Below are 16,366 nucleotides of genomic sequence, written 5' to 3'. Positions count from 1 at the left end.
ACTCTGCTGAGAGATGATGTACAAGAGACATTCTTCTTATTCTTATTCTTATTATTTTTAGAATATATTTCCGTCAGTTTGTTTTTTAGACTTTCTGGGTTTTTTTGATATGCGTTTCTTAGAGGTGCGATGCTCTAACAATGCCACAGATCTTTTTCTTCTTCTTCCTCTGGCAAGGCGTCCTATTCCAGATCCTTCCTGAGACCTGCTGGCGCGATCGGCGATATGACGGGTTACGGCCCCCACAACGTCAGATGCTATCCCCTTCGCTGCTGTTTTCAAATGCGGTTTAACTATATATGCGCCGCGCTTAAGAAACGGTAGGACAAATCTGAACGCCCTACTTAAGATAGACCCTAACCCTCGACCATATTGCACAGGAGTACCTACAAACCCACTTAGACTGCCGCGCCCTGTTTGGTTTACGTAATAATTCACAAATCTTTGTGAATCCATTTTTTTATTTTATTTTTGCTGCTGTTTTTGCTTTGTTCTATAGATTCAGATGAGAGACTTGGGTTTAAAGTGCAGCTTGCAAATTGTCTTCCCGTATGTGAATCGAATCGGCTTGTTTAAATCCGTTTTTAGCTCAATCTGTATATCCTGAATGCGCTGTTTATTAACAGTAACGTAGTGTAGCCTGCTGTAGGAGAGAGTGATTACATCCCCGTAAGATCCTTCTTTTTTAACGATTCTTAGAAGAGGAACCGTATAGTCACCAATATGCTGTGCTTCCACGATATTCGTATAGACGAAAACATTATACTGCCCCGCATTAATATCGCTGGGATATTTACTCAACGGTTTTCCACCCGACCGTGTCCAAGCGTCGGGTTCAAACCCTAGCATGTAGGCTAGTGGAGCCTTGAACCTGAGAGAATATTTGTCAGGTCCTAATATAGAAATTCTTTTATGTATAGAACTGTAATATAAAAGTAGATCTGTTTTTTGTTTCTTAAATACGGCATTTATCTCCTTCACTATCGCATCGACACTGTCATAATAGCCTGTAGGGATTTTCTGGTAGAATGGAGGGTCCCGCGGTCTCGAATGGTCTTTCAGGTCATAGGTATCTTCTAAACTTAAAATATTATTCCAGGTATGACAGTACATTATCTCGGCTAACGCCACCTCATAAGGTCCATGTAACTCTATAGGGTGAGACAGCGTTATCGTATAATTTGAACTGTTATTGCTAGGGTAAACGCTGTGACATGCATTTGAAGGGAGAGTCACATAGAAAGATTCTCGCTCCTCCATCCTTGCTTCTTCTAGTTTGGCTTCTTGTTTTTCTTCCTCCCGAGCTCCATGACCTCTTTAGCCGGGAGCCATGAGTCAAACTGACTAGGCCAACCTTGCCAGTGGACTAAAACCATCTTCCGGCCCTTTTGAATTTTCTTGTCTAAAATCCTTTCTACCCGAAAGACTGTGTCAGAGGTGATTCTCACCTTCTGCAGTTCTGCTTCATAGAACGTGCCAGTAAGAATTTCACCTTTTATATCCCTTAATTTATAAACGGGCGGGAGTCTAGGGATACATTCGTTAACGATAAAGTATTCGTCAGTGAATGATTGTTCGTACATTTTATCGAATATCCCCCTGTATTTGGAAACCCGCACAATGTCACCCTCTTTGAATTTAAACACAGGGGTCATACTGTTCAGAGGTAAAGTCCCGTATAAATTCTCAAAGACTTGCATGCTATTGGAGGATGTTACCTCAACAGGTTTCATTTTGATACTGCTATGATAACTATTATTATAGCTATCAAGCAAATCCCGAATCACATCAATATATCTGCGGGTGTTCTTAGCTGTGAAAAACCTCCACATCTTTGTCTTCAGCGTACGGTTAAAACGTTCCACGACTGACGCCTTCAAATCACTACCCGTTGCAAAGTGTTGAATATTATGTTTCTTCATTAGTTTTTCAAAGATACGGTTAAAAAATTCTTTTCCAGCATCCGTTTGGATTTTAACTGGTATACCGCTCTCTTCTAAGACTGCTGCAAAGGCCTCCGCAACTACGACGGCCGTCTTGTTTTTTAAAGAGCGTGCATAAGCTTTTTTTGAAAATACATCTATTACTGTAAGCAGAAATTTAAAATTATCATTGTCTTCAGACAGTGCACCCATATCGCAAAGATCCGCTTGAAATTGATACATAGGACGTGGCGCAAAAAAACGATTTCTAGCATAGGTTTTTCTAGCCGTTTTGTGTAAGGTATACGCCTCTTGACCAGACAGCCACTCTCGTACTTGATCACCGCTAACTTTTTCAGCCGTCTGCTCTTCGACGGCTTTTTGAAGTTTTTCTACCCCTCCAAAAGATCCAGGGTGTGCCGGGTCATAATATATTCTCTTCATTACACGCTCGGCCTTTTTCGAGGTCATGACGACTAGCAATCAAGCGAGATCTGAGTACAATGTCAATTTTGCATAATTATTTATTGATTACAAGTCATTACATCTGAATGATTACATGTCATTACATTTGAATGATTAATACAAGTTTTTAATACATCCCCACAGAAGTGTGTAAGACATTTAGGGCCCTATCAACATCAAATGCTAGACCATTCTTAAAGCGATATGTTGCTACATCAATTATATAGGTATACAACACCATGAAATGACTAAATTTGAAGCTATGCATAGACACTTCTCTAATAATTCCATCTAATGTTTTTTCAAATTTCTCCGCATCGGAGGCATTTGAACCAATATACACCAATTCCTTCCAACGGTTAAAAGACACACAATCTCTCACAATTTCCAATGACCTCTCAAAACGGACAACTTGTTCAATGTCAACATCGCTACATGTTTGAAATAAAGATTCATCATTAACCCGATTAGCAATAGCCCGTTTTACAAGAGAGCTGACCCCAGGATGACCTGAAGCGGAATTTAAAAAGTTAAAGAATAGTCTGAAAGCATTCCCCATTTTTGAACAGTTTAGACTTGTTCAAAAGAGGGTGTGAACTATTTCAACACTATTCCAGTAGGATACGAGTTCATCTATCATATGATCCCGGTCCCTGTTAACCCCCACATACGCATCAATGATTTCTTTAAGTTTCCCCTGGATGTTTTCTTCATACTTCAGACCGTATAGAAAGGCCTCGGCTGCTCCTTGAACACGGCCGGTTGCTATTCCCCCTAATCCAACCGTCTCCAGAGCAACCATAAGAGTCGGGAGAAATTTCCACGTCCACAGGGCGGTCATCAGCGCCTCAAAGTTGTGGTAAAAGTAATCACTCTCTAGAGGGTACAGACAAGAATGTCGTCGTTGGCTTGGATGACCGGTTTTACACCCATAACATTCGTTTTTCATCTGAACGTCTATCACCATTGTTAACACCATGGCTACGCCGGCCTTCACCGTGTCCAGAAAAACATCAACATCCTGACGCTGAGATTGAAGCCGGTTCTCTAGAATTTCTTTAACCTCTACAACCATCGGATCAACCATGGGAGTGTTCTGAGGTGTCCCCTGGGCAGTGATGCTAGCTTCCGCAGAGGGTTCGTTCTGAGACCCAGCGGACCCTGGTACTTGCAGGCTAGGCGAGTCGGAGGTGTCTGATGGCCGTTGAGGACAGCATGATCTTCAGCCACAGGGGCTGCAAAATCTGAAGCCTGACCTCCGGGGGTGTATAGACCGGGTCCTTTGTCGAATGTAGGCCTGCCGGTATACGGCCTATATCTTCTGACGGGGAATTCAAGAGTCTCGAACAGAGTATTTGACGCGTCGCTGTCGGGTGAGACGGGTGAGTAGGTGACCGGGGTAATAGGCTCCTCGGAATCGCTCTGAGGCTCTAGGGCTTTCCACCTTGTGAGGTCGTCCGTCTGGGCATTCCGGTAGTCTTCAAGAACCGGTTTATACAAATCAGCGTAGCCGCTAGATTCCTGAGAAAGGCTCGGAAGATAGCTGAGAAGCTTAGACTCTTCATCTTGAGATTCTAAGGGTTTACATTCCCCACCTGTAGAGTAGCCTTCGTCTTCACTTGAGGATGGCAAATCGTTGACTGTGAAAAAATCAGCCATGTTGAAGTAATAAGTATTGTCGCACAAACTCGTTTTTCCAAACTTCTTATATAGATTGTAGGTGAGGGGGCGGGGTAAGGGGCATGTGTCTAGTAGGCGTGTCTAGTAGGACTGGATAGTAGAGGTGTCTAGCCCGATTTACTATGATTCAACACCATCTGTTTCAAGCGTGTCTTCAGGAAAAAGATTACGACTGCATAACTCTAAGTCAGACCGAGATCTAGGGGTTAAACGCCTGGAAGGGCCTGAGATCCGTTTACCTGAGCACGTGTTCAGACTTTTTGCCAGCTGGAGGAGTCTCTGTCTCTGACTTTCCAGCTTGAAAAACCCAGTGATAGATTTCAGGAGATTTCTCAAGGTTGAGAAGTCTACCACTTTGAACGCCAGTTTAATAGGCCAGTAGCGCTCTTTCTCCATCACCGTCTTTGGTCTTTCAGAAGACTCTGCCTCTGTCTGGAATCGCACCAACAGCCATATGTGAGATCTTGAACAGTCAACAAGAAAAGCTTCCTGCGGGTTACGGCACGGTACTCTAAGATCCACGCCCATCTCTATAGAAGCTTTCATACCCTCCAGGGGCACACTTTGTGTGTCGTGCACAGATTGCATGTAGCGGATGAATTCCAAGATGTAAGCCTTCAATGTATCGAATTTTGATGAATAGATTCTCAGACGATTCTCTGATTCTTTTTCGAAAGCGTATATGTCCGCATAGGGGTGTGCACCTCCAGATGCAAACTCTACATACACTACACTACCATCCGTCAATTCCCACATCATACTTGTAGACGCCATTTTAGACACTGTCATATAGCCTCAACTACTACAGATCTCACCCATGCTCATATATATATACATACACCTTATCCCCGGGAAACACGCGTCTCATTGGGCCACCCTCATCAGCACACCACATCCGCCCCCCAAAGGGGCGTACACCTCCAAAGGGGCGTCCGCCCCCAAAGGGGGCGGGACTTATAATTTTCAAGTATTATTTTCGATGATTAAATTTATGTGACGTCATCACTTTTTGTCACAAAGTGTATACTATATTCTCTGTCCTTGTACAAGTCTAGAATTTTGACATATAAATAAATAGCTAAAATTAAGAAGTAGTTTGTCTTCTCCTTCAAATAAAGAACACGTTTTCTCACAAATTTGGTGACGTCCCGACGTGATTTGAAGAGAAGAAATTGGACCGAATTGAACCGACGGCGAAGTCCGGGAGACGGAAGCCAGACGGAGTTGTTTTCTTGTAACCCCTCAACACTCACAGAGGCTGGCCAAAAACAAAAAGGTAAGCAGAAACCTGTTGTTATAAACCGAATTCTGCATAGTTAACTTTGAATACTGTAGACTGTGAGTGTGGAGGAGGTAAGAGTAAACCAACTACCAAATTTAGAAATCTATGTATACGATGAAAATTTAACAATCAAAGCAATATATGTCAAAATTCTCTTTTATTTGGGTAAATTGTTTTCTTTTATTTGGGTTAAAATCCCTCAGGTGAAAGGCCTGTAAATTGTTTTCTTTTATTTGGGTTAAAATCCCTCAGGTGGAAGGCCTGTAAATTGTTTTCTTTTATTTGGGTTAAAATCCCTCAGGTGGAAGGCCTGTAAATTGTTTTCTTTTATTTGGGTTAAAATCCCTCAGGTGGAAGGCCTGTAAATTGTTTTCTTTTATTTGGGTTAAAATCCCTCAGGTGGAAGGCCTGTAAATCGTTTTCTTTTATTTGGGTTAAAATCCCTCAGGTGGAAGGCCTGTAAATCGTTTTCTTTTATTTGGGTTAAAATCCCTCAGGTGGAAGGCCTGTAAATTGTTTTCTTTTATTTGGGTTAAAATCCCTCAGGTGGAAGGCCTGTAAATCGTTTTCTTTTATTTGGGTTAAAATCCCTCAGGTGGAAGGCCTGTAAATTGTTTTCTTTTATTTGGGTTAAAATCCCTCAGGTGGAAGGCCTGTAAATCGTTTTCTTTTATTTGGGTTAAAATCCCTCAGGTGGAAGGCCTGTAAATTGTTTTCTTTTATTTGGGTTAAAATCCCTCAGGTGGAAGGCCTGTAAATCGTTTTCTTTTATTTGGGTTAAAATCCCTCAGGTGGAAGGCCTGTAAATTGTTTTCTTTTATTTGGGTTAAAATCCCTCAGGTGGAAGGCCTGTAAATCGTTTTCTTTTATTTGGGTTAAAATCCCTCAGGTGGAAGGCCTGTAAATCGTTTTCTTTTATTTGGGTTAAAATCCCTCAGGTGGAAGGCCTGTAAATCGTTTTCTTTTATTTGGGTTAAAATCCCTCAGGTGGAAGGCCTGTAAATCGTTTTCTTTTATTTGGGTTAAAATCCCTCAGGTGGAAGGCCTGTAAATCGTTTTCTTTTATTTGGGTTAAAATCCCTCAGGTGGAAGGCCTGTAAATCGTTTTCTTTTATTTGGGTTAAAATCCCTCAGGTGGAAGGCCTGTAAATCGTTTTCTTTGATTTGGGTTAAAATCCCTCAGGTGGAAGGCCTGTAAATCGTTTTCTTTTATTTGGGTTAAAATCCCTCAGGTGGAAGGCCTGTAAATCGTTTTCTTTTATTTGGGTTAAAATCCCTCAGGTGGAAGGCCTGTAAATCGTTTTCTTTTATTTGGGTTAAAATCCCTCAGGTGGAAGGCCTGTAAATCGTTTTCTTTTATTTGGGTTAAAATCCCTCAGGTTAAAGTCCTGTAAATTTTGTTGTGTGTTAGAATCTTGTTATGAGTAGAGAGCGTATAGCCAGGTTGTGTGAATAGGTAAAGCATTGAAGCTGAGGGAGGTGAGAGAGTTTGGAGAGTAATTGTGTTTGAAAGTAAAAGAAAGTGACATATTGGTGTAAACATATTGGTGTAAACATATTGGTGTAAACTGTTATAGAAATTGTGCGAGAGTTGTTGTTGTTGTCTCTAGTAGTTGTTGACTCTACTGTTGTTGTGGTTGTTCAGTAAGTGGGAGGCCGGCCCCACCCTGAAAAGTTTTCTTTGTCTCGTTACTTCCTTAAAATGGAGTAACTAGTGGTTGAATCCATTTAATGTTCAAGCTTAGAAGCTACTGTTTTGGCTCCATCTTGTTTTCATATTTAGCATTTATTGGCTAAGCTACTGTTTTGGCTCCATCTCGTTTTCATATTTAGCATCTATTGGCTAAGCTACTGTTTTGGCTCCATCTCGTTTTCATATTTAGCATCTATTGGCTAAGCTACTGTTTTGGCTCCATCTCGTTTTCATATTTAGCATCTATTGGCTAAGCTACTGTTTTGGCTCCATCTCGTTTTCATATTTAGCATCTATTGGCTAAGCTACTGTTTTGGCTCCATCTTGTTTTCATATTTAGCATCTATTGGCTAAACTATTGTTTGGCTCCATCTAGTGTTCAAGTTTTGGAACTACTGCTTGACCCCATCTATACAGGCCGGTGATTGACACTAATTTGATTAAAATCAAAATTCATCCATACATGACCAGCATGGTGGAAAACTATGTGACAGAATGTGACACATGCAATGACCACGACCCAAAGATGGTCTACAAGTGTCCCATGGGAAAGTTCCCAGTACCAGACGCACCATTCAAGGACATCAGATATGGGTGCAGACAACAGAGTGAAAGGCTACAGATACCTACTAGTAATGGTGGATAGGCTCACTAAGTGGGTGGAAGCCACTCCCTGTAAAAAAGAGACAGCCAGCACTGAAGTAAAATGGCTAAGGAATGAACTCATTCCCAACCAGTATGCCATGACACCAGATTGACATGGCTAGATGCACTTCCCCTAGCACTGATGTTGATGAGGAACTCATCAAACAGCAAAACACATCTAACGCCCAATGAGTTGTTGACAGGTCGCTCAAATGCCAGGTCCTCCAAGACATGGAGGCCACCTGCCGTCCTTAGACATTTGGCACATAAATTGCAATGACTACATGAATGCATTGACTAACTTGTCTCGAGTTTTGTCTAACCAGGTACGGCAGGTGGAGGCAGAGCCTGAGACCGCAACACCCAAGACTCCTGTGGTAAAGGTTTAGTTCACACCTTAAGGGGTGTGAAAGGAGGGTTTTGTTGAGAATTTTTTATAAAAAACAATTTATTTTTGGTTCACACCTTAAAAGGTGTGAAAGGAGGGTTTTGTTAGAAATTATTTTTATAAAAACAGTTGCATCATAATGCTCAATAGCAGACGAGTAAATAAAGCTATTCAGTTCTTTATTTAGGGTGATTAAATTTACTAATTGTATTTGATATTCCATATGCAAATCAATTGAATTTATATGTTTTTTAATCATCTGAAATTTACTAATGTGATGGCCTGTTGAGATGAATCAAGCATTAAATGAGATGAATCAAGCATTAGTTCCATGGTACTTGGATTAATACATGAAGAGGTAAGGGTCAGGTCATCAAGATAGATGCTCCAACACACACATAACATAAGAATGATGTAATGGAAAAATACTAGGCTAGGACAAATCAGAGTAGGTGTATGTTTTCTTCAGCAGGTCAACTCGTTCCCCAGAGGGAACGGACCGGCGATATCTCTACCTGGAACGGATCGTGTGTCAGGGGCTGGGACCAGCCTAAAACACCAACGGGAGGAGAGCCAAGTCTAAACCGCGGCTCCTCCCCAACCAAATAGCCAATCATAATCATTCTGTTTACTGTAAAATGCTTGGTTTGACATTTTGAATGTATCCATTTTTGGAAGGTTGGTTACAGATTAACAGCTTGCTGACTGTGATTTTCTTCGCCAAAAGTGGTCCTTGTACAAGTCTAGAATTTTGACATATAAATATATAGCTAAAATTAAGAAGTAGTTTGTCTTCTCCTTCAAATAAAGAACACGTTTTCTGACAATAACCATCATATTACTGTGATTTAATTGATATGTTCTTTAACCCCTCCTCCTCTGAACTCTCCGTGTGTAGGTTCAGTAAGGAGAACAAGGAGAGCATCGACCCATACACCTACATGCTGTTCGGGTTGGGCCCACGGAACTGTATCCGTGCGATTCGCTCTGGTATTGATGAAACTGGCGATGGTGGAGATTCTACAGAGGTTCAACTTCACCGTCTGCAAAGAGACAGATGTGAGACAAAATAATGATACAATGATTGTAAATATAATTTTGTACCTATGACTTTGTTGCGTTTCTATATGTAGCAGAGGTGATTTTGGAATCACACTCGCGTGATGAGGTAGCCCTGCCTGAGACATGTAAACTGAAGTGTCGCCCTCAGACCTTGAGGATGTCCTCTTGGCTTAATAGTAGCGTTTGTGTCTTCCACATGGGAGACCCGGGTTTGAACCCCCATACTACAATTCTGTACTTGCGTACTGCATGAGTATGTACTCCCCATTTAATTTCCCAGATTGCATTTTTCAGTACTAGGCGCCAATCATCCTCAGTATAGGCTACCTACTAAATGATGGAAGTGTGAGATTTAAAAAAAAGCTATTTGTATTTCTGCAAAACTCCCTCGAGACTTCATAGGGCCATTTTAATGTATGTCGACCCAAGAGAGGTTGTCCAGGAGTTTGAGTTTATTTGAATTTATAGTGCAATGCTACCCGAACGTAACAGTGACACTGTATTAGGTAACATTCATAGTGTAACGCTGACATCTGTTTTACTCGTTCCTTCATACTTTAACTGTGTGTCAACTCTCACCAGATCCCCATTGAGATGGACCTACAGAACACTCTGATGCCCATACGGCCGATCAAACTCAAGCTGCTGTCCCGCTGCCAGGAGTCCAACGACAACCAGCTCAAAGCAGACAGCCAGTGATGAGGACCTGCCCTGCTGCAGGTCTCTCAGTTATTATGTTACACATAGATCTAGGATCAGCCCCAACACTGGCTACTTTCAAAAATGAAAAAAAAAAAAAAAAGGGCTTCGCTTTTGCCTTAAATTGAAACTAAATTGGCGCTAATAATTGCACTGTGACCCTAAAATGCACTGTGACTTTTATTCTTTTTTTATGTCTTTTATGCGTTTTTATTCTAATTTTTCTTTCATGCTCTTTCCTTTTTATCTATTTTACGTAAAGCACTTTGAATTGCCTCTGTGTATGAAATGTGCTATATAAATAAACTTGCCTTGCCTTGCCTCGCCTCGCCTCTGGGCTCTGCTGCTACTGTATGCTGCTCTCTTTGTATCTGTCTATTAGTGGAGGTCCAGGACTCGTTGTACAGAGACAGTTGTTGTCTGTCGTCTGCAGTGCAGGGATTTGCATGTGACTTGTGTATGTTTTGTACTCGTCTGGTAGTGGGTCTCTATCATCACGCTAAAAACGTGTGTATAATCACAAACTAAATCATAACATGAGAATGAACAACATGCCATCAAAACATGACAATAAATAGGTGTTAGATTAGATTCAACTTTATTGTCATTGTGCAGAGTACAAGTACAGAGACAACGAAATGCAGTTAGCGTCTAACCAGAAGTGCAAAAAAGCAGAAAAGTGCAATGTGAACAATATATACAGGTAGAGCAGTATAAGCAATATATGAGCAGTATAAGTAGTGCAGTATAAGCAGTATATGAGCAGTATAAGCAGTATATGAGCAGTATAAGTAGTGCAGTATAAGCAATATATGTATTAACAGTAACATTATAAGCAGAATAAATATAGAATGCAGTATGAACAGTATAAGCAGTATATGAGCTGTATAAGTAGTGCAGTTACCAATGTATTGGGTCTATCTATGGGTATCGTAGTGCAGCATTAGTCAAAATGTACCTGCATTTTATCGGTTGAAGTGCCATCTCATCTGTCATAAGATTTGACTTGTAAAACTGAAAAGTAGGATACAACTAATAGCCTAAATGTATAAACACAGGCCACAACCAAAAAACAACATGGGAAAATCGTTTACGCATCCTCTGCAGCAGGAACAGTGCAGAGAAAAAGTATGTACAGTAAACCCCATAACTGAATACACTTCATACGCTTCAGCGCGACACAGAACGCCTATACTGCAACAAAGTAAAAAGATGAGACAGACAAGTGTCTTCAATAACTTGCATGTTTAATCAAAATACAAGCATTCGGCACATCGTTAACTTGTAGGAAAGTTTAATCAGGTTTTATCAATTGTATTATTTTAAATGTGAAATAAATATCATCAGTGCAGAGGCTATAACACACTACAAAAGTCACATTAAATCACGGAAAGTAGGCTAGGCTAATTAACGGAACTATATGAATATACAGCCGGAGCCCAGTCCAGGGTTCTGAAAGCGACAAGTAACAAGTGTGCCCATCAACGGTCTAGATATTAGGCCTATACGTAACATTTAGTCCTCCACTTTATATCACAGGTAGTATAACGTTTAAAATGACTACAAAACAAAAGCAATATAGTCTACAGTGAACGGCGCATTGTCCATTTGTCATACATGTCCAAACAGACCCGCTCACTTGAATAGGAAAGTAGCGCGGCGGTTCGTTGCTTCAGCAAACCTCTCGATGACTTTACTGTTGAAATCCATCTGTCCCTGGATCAATGCATTTTCAATGGAAATCATGTCACGGCCGTTCAGTCGCTGGTGTCTGTTCTGTTCTGACAGATGTATAATGTCTTTGAATCCAGCCGATGCCCAAATAGTCTCCACCAAAAATCATACATGGGAAACAGAACAGCGCATGTTTCGAGGTGGTAGCGGTTAGCCATCTCTTTTTGTCAAACCATTCCTGTTGGCCCTAAACGTTTTATCTCCAACTTCTCTTCCAAAGGCAATGTACTGAACCGCATGGTCAACAAATAATCTACACGATTCATTGTGAAAACTTTAGCTAGCTAGCATTAGCGATAGACGTACAGTAGATGAACTGAATTGCTTTGTGATTATTTCCTGTCATGTCAGACCACGTTAACGACATTAGCGTTTAATAGTTTTTCGCCACCTGTTGCTAGGCAGAATTCATACCCAATATAATTTGCGTGAGGTTTTCCCTGCTTACGCCAATCACGCTCACGTTGTTCCCCTCGCAACGATGGGGCAGAGTGCTCCGCTGCCCCACAGCAGAAAGACGGGACAGAGAGCGCAGTCCGCACACACTAGTAATTACTAGTAATTAGTAATTACTCCAAAAACAGCACTATACGAATTATGAGTCAAGTTTATTATATTTATACACACCAATTTCACCATTTAATCTATTTTGTATTAAATATAAAATACTTATTATTATTACTAATAAAAAATAGGACTAATAATTGTTTCGTATTTGTAATGTACTTTATGAGACTTTATGTTTGTAATGTACTTTATAAAGAAAAAACCCCTGTATATCCCCAAATTTGATTCTATGCAATATGTTTTTTCAAATGTTGTATTTGTCTTGTAGGCTACTTTTGTGTAAGCCGTATATTGTGGGTAAAATGCACTATAAATTCAAATGAACTTAAACTTAAATGTGTATTGCAGTGGAATCCTAACTCGAGATCCGCGTGTAAATCGAATCAATTTCCCATTGACATGAATGCAAGATTTACGCGCGCGGATTTGGAGTTAGGATTCCACCCAAAATGCGTTGCTATTGGTATCATTATGACGTTGATATGTACACAGAATTGAGAATGTTCTGCAATAATACACAAAGTTCTTGAACTTTTAGTTTAGTGGCATAACGAGCTAAGACGCAACCTGAACCTGTGCAATCAGTATTACCAGAGTGAGATATAAAGAGATTATAACCGGAAGATTCGGCGCTTATACACAGCCTACTGACTGAGGTAGGCTAATGTAGGCCAGAGATGTAGTATAGTTGACATATAGTATAGTTTTATAACACTTGTATTTGTAAATACTTGAGACGGCATAGGCCGACTACCTTTACAGCATTTGGACAAGGGACGCGTAAAAAATGTCACTGAGAGATATCTGTCACTAGGAGATGATATTCCCATTAAGTCGAATTCAGCGTTGGATATTTCTATATGCCTAAAAACTCACATCTTTAGAAAGGCCTTCCTTTAGGTCCTGTCCTCTTGTTGTTGTTAGTGTTTTGTTTGTGTTTTTGTTTGTGTGTCTATTGCACTCAACTGCACAGGCTTTGAAATTGTCGGCTACAAATGAAAAACACATTCCAAATAAAATATATTTTTTATTATTATTATGAGAGACCTAAATGCATGAATTGAATTAGGGCTATTTTAATTTTGCCGAGGTCTTCTGCTTATTAGCCTATAGGCTCCTACCTGTACCAGGCCGATTCCAGTTAATAAAATGTGCCCATTATATGGCCACTGATATTTGACCTGTTGGCCACAATTGTAGGCTATATTTCAAGGCGTGTCAACAAACATAGCCAGCCAACCCACACTGGAAGCTTTTGCTGACTCTAACATAGGCCTCTGACAGGACCAAGTCACTTCGAACCATTGCATCGAACGCTGATAAGAGTTGTTAGGCAGTGAATTACCATGATAGTCATTCCAAACCCATTATGACACCAGCCGAACGCACATTATAGATAATAACATTTCTTTGCTGCCAATCGGTGTACTGGTATTTGTTGACTGATTGACTCAGAAGGGCAAACTCAAAGATTGTTATACCATTCTCATTTGGGGAATCTTTCTGACATTCCTGTTGCATTATAGTATGGGTGTGTGGAGATTATTTCAATCATTTTTGTTTGTGTTCTATCAACTGTAGGTGCATAAAAACAATGGAGGTGAAAATATATATGAGTATTGAGGATTAAGACAGAGAAGGCAGAGTTTGAGAAAAAGATAGAGGAATATGAGAAACAAAAGAGAAGGGACCAAAAAGTTAGGCAGAGGGAGGAGGAGATCCTGGCCAGAAAGGCAGAAAGACTACAGGAGGACAGGAATGAGTTCAATAGGGAGAGGGAGGAGATAGACAGTGGGATCAAGATCCTCATGATGGAGATTGAGAAAGAGAAGGAGTCCTCAAAGGAGATACTTAGAAAGGCTGAGAAGGCAGAGGCAGAGTTAAATATGATGAGGAAGGAGAGCGTGAAAATCCAAAGAGACGGGCAGAAGGTGGAGCAAGAAATGCTCAGGATGTGGAAGGAGAAGGAGACATTTCTCAAGGCCAAGAAACAGACGGAGAAAGAGATGGAGAAAAATATGGTGGCAGTCAAGAGGAGAGAGGCCCTGGTGATGGAGGCCGAAGAAAGACTTCGCTCTGGATAAGAGCTTCTGCTAAATTACTCAAACGTAGGCCTAAAGTACATCCGTAAAATAATGTATCCATTTCCTGTTAACCATCTCTAAACCCTAGATGGCAGTATTTACTCTTACACCAGAAACGTGACCAGTTGCACGTGTGGATGCAGAAGAAATAGCCTCCCAGTCTGTTTCTGCAAGGAACTTCTAATTTATGGATTCTGTACATTGTTTTATGTTGAGAGTCTTGTCAAGTCTGAATATCTTAGAGTTGGGGTTTGTCCTCTACCTCCAAATATAAACGAGGACAATCACTTTGTTTTTCATACAGGTACCACTATTGTATGTATTTCTGTAATCTATGTTTCTATTACTTTACCATACTATGAAACTAATTGAATATGTTTTTAAGCGTCCAAAAAGCATTGATACCAGCACTCCAAGAATCATTTTGCGTTGCTGCTGCAGCAGCCGCGCAATGTCAACACTTTACACACGCACTGGTGTAGCATGTAACATTAAAATCCATCAACTTCATATCACACCATTGATGATTGGTGAACTTGTTGGATCAGTTAAGGCCTGTGCCAGAAAACAGAACACACACCAATCACACAATGGGACTATAACATGCACATACAGTGCATTCTGAAAGTATTCAGACCCCTTCACTTTTTCCGTATTATGTTATGTTACAGCCTTATTAAAAAATAGATGAAATTATTTTTTTTCCTCATTAATCTACACACAATACGCAATAATGACAAAGGTGCTTCAACAAAAAACGTAAAGGGTCTGAATATTTATGTAAAGGTGATATTTCAGTTTTTTATTTTGAATAAATTAGCAACAATTTCTAAAAACCTGTTTTTGCTTTGTCATTATGGGGTATTGTGTGTAGATTGATGAGGAAAAAGGCTGTAACATCACAAAATGTGGAAAAAGTGAAGGGGTCTGAATACTTTCAGAGAGCACTGTATTTACATCTTGATTCACAGAATCACACCTCGTACACACTTGCAAGTGATAGCAACGCCTATCACCTGTCCCAATAAAGGGATGCTACAAGCGCACCATTTCATCCTTTCCACTCTTCACTCTCTGACTGTCTGAAGTGTACTGTAGTTGTGTTGTTGTAGCTGGGTACACCTCAGCCTATGATTCTCACGGGGCGTTAGGTTGAAAAGTGTACTGTAGTTGTGTTGTTGTAGCAGGCTACACCTCAGCCTATGATTCTCATGAGGCGTTAGGTTGAAAAGTGTACTGTAGTTGTGTTGTTGTAGCTGGCTACACCTCAGCCTATGATTCTCATGAGGCATTAGGTTGAAAAGTGTACTGTAGTTGTGTTGTTGTAGCTGGCTACACCTCAGCCTATGATTCTCACGGGGCGTTAGATTGTCTCTGATAGAATCCTACGGTTCAGCTCAACGACGATTTTCATCTTCTGAGCACCTGTTAACTCTCTGAGCTAGCAAGCTAACCTGTGAGCTCTCAATTCTTTGTTATTGTTGGACCCCAGCTCGACGATAATTCCTCAGGTTATTATTAGAACTTGCAAGGTCACATGTGTAGGCTACAGCTAGCACTTGGGACGGACGGCTAACTAAGTTACTTGTTGTTTCCGGACAGCTGAGAACCTTGGCTAGCTTTGACAAGGTAATATTGAGAAATATTAGCACCCTGTTTGCAGGAGGGTTGGTCAGCTTGTGTTTGTAGCCCTAGGACTACTGAGCACTTTCTAGTAATTAATAATTTACTAGCTAGTTACCTCGTATAATGAATTGGAACATACCAGTTCTCTCTGGTGTGGGACTAGCACCATATCTAACTATGCGGGTACCAGTTCCCTGTGGTAGCACGTGGGTGTAGCAATGCTGAGGTGTGCTGATATTGTACCTGTTTGTTGCATCGTGCACTGTATCTAAACTAACCCCACAACTAAGTCAACTAATAAACATGGGCTACGCATAACTTAAACATGCCTGTGTGTGTGTGTGTGTGTGTGTGTGTGTGTGTGTGTGCGTGCGTGCGTGCGTGCGTGCGTGCGTGCGTGCGTGCGTGCGTGCGTGCGTGCGTGCGTGCGTGCTTGCGTGTTTTTTCGGGGATGCAGAGAAAGTCTTCCAGCTGTTCCAATGAGAACATCCATCCATCCATCCATACATAGACCTATGC

At 40.9% G+C, this 16,366-nt stretch overlaps 1 pseudogene across 1 annotated transcript in view; it reads left to right on the top strand.

The window, feature by feature from the left end:
* The window catches only part of LOC310802308 (cytochrome P450 3A27-like), a 114,043-nt pseudogene that overhangs the window by 69,902 nt on the left and 27,775 nt on the right, over nucleotides 1-16,366 (top strand). The window contains exon 9 of the transcript in view: nucleotides 8,974-9,175. The product of the transcript in view is annotated as a cytochrome P450 3A27-like (transcript). The remainder of the gene's footprint in view (nucleotides 1-8,973; nucleotides 9,176-16,366) is intronic.

This window comes from Argentina silus, assembly GCF_951799395.1.
Source record: "Argentina silus genome assembly, chromosome: 3".
NCBI lineage: Eukaryota > Metazoa > Chordata > Actinopteri > Argentiniformes > Argentinidae > Argentina > Argentina silus.
The sequence above is the reverse complement of the archived record's forward strand: the minus strand, read 5'-3'. Positions and strand labels throughout refer to the sequence as shown.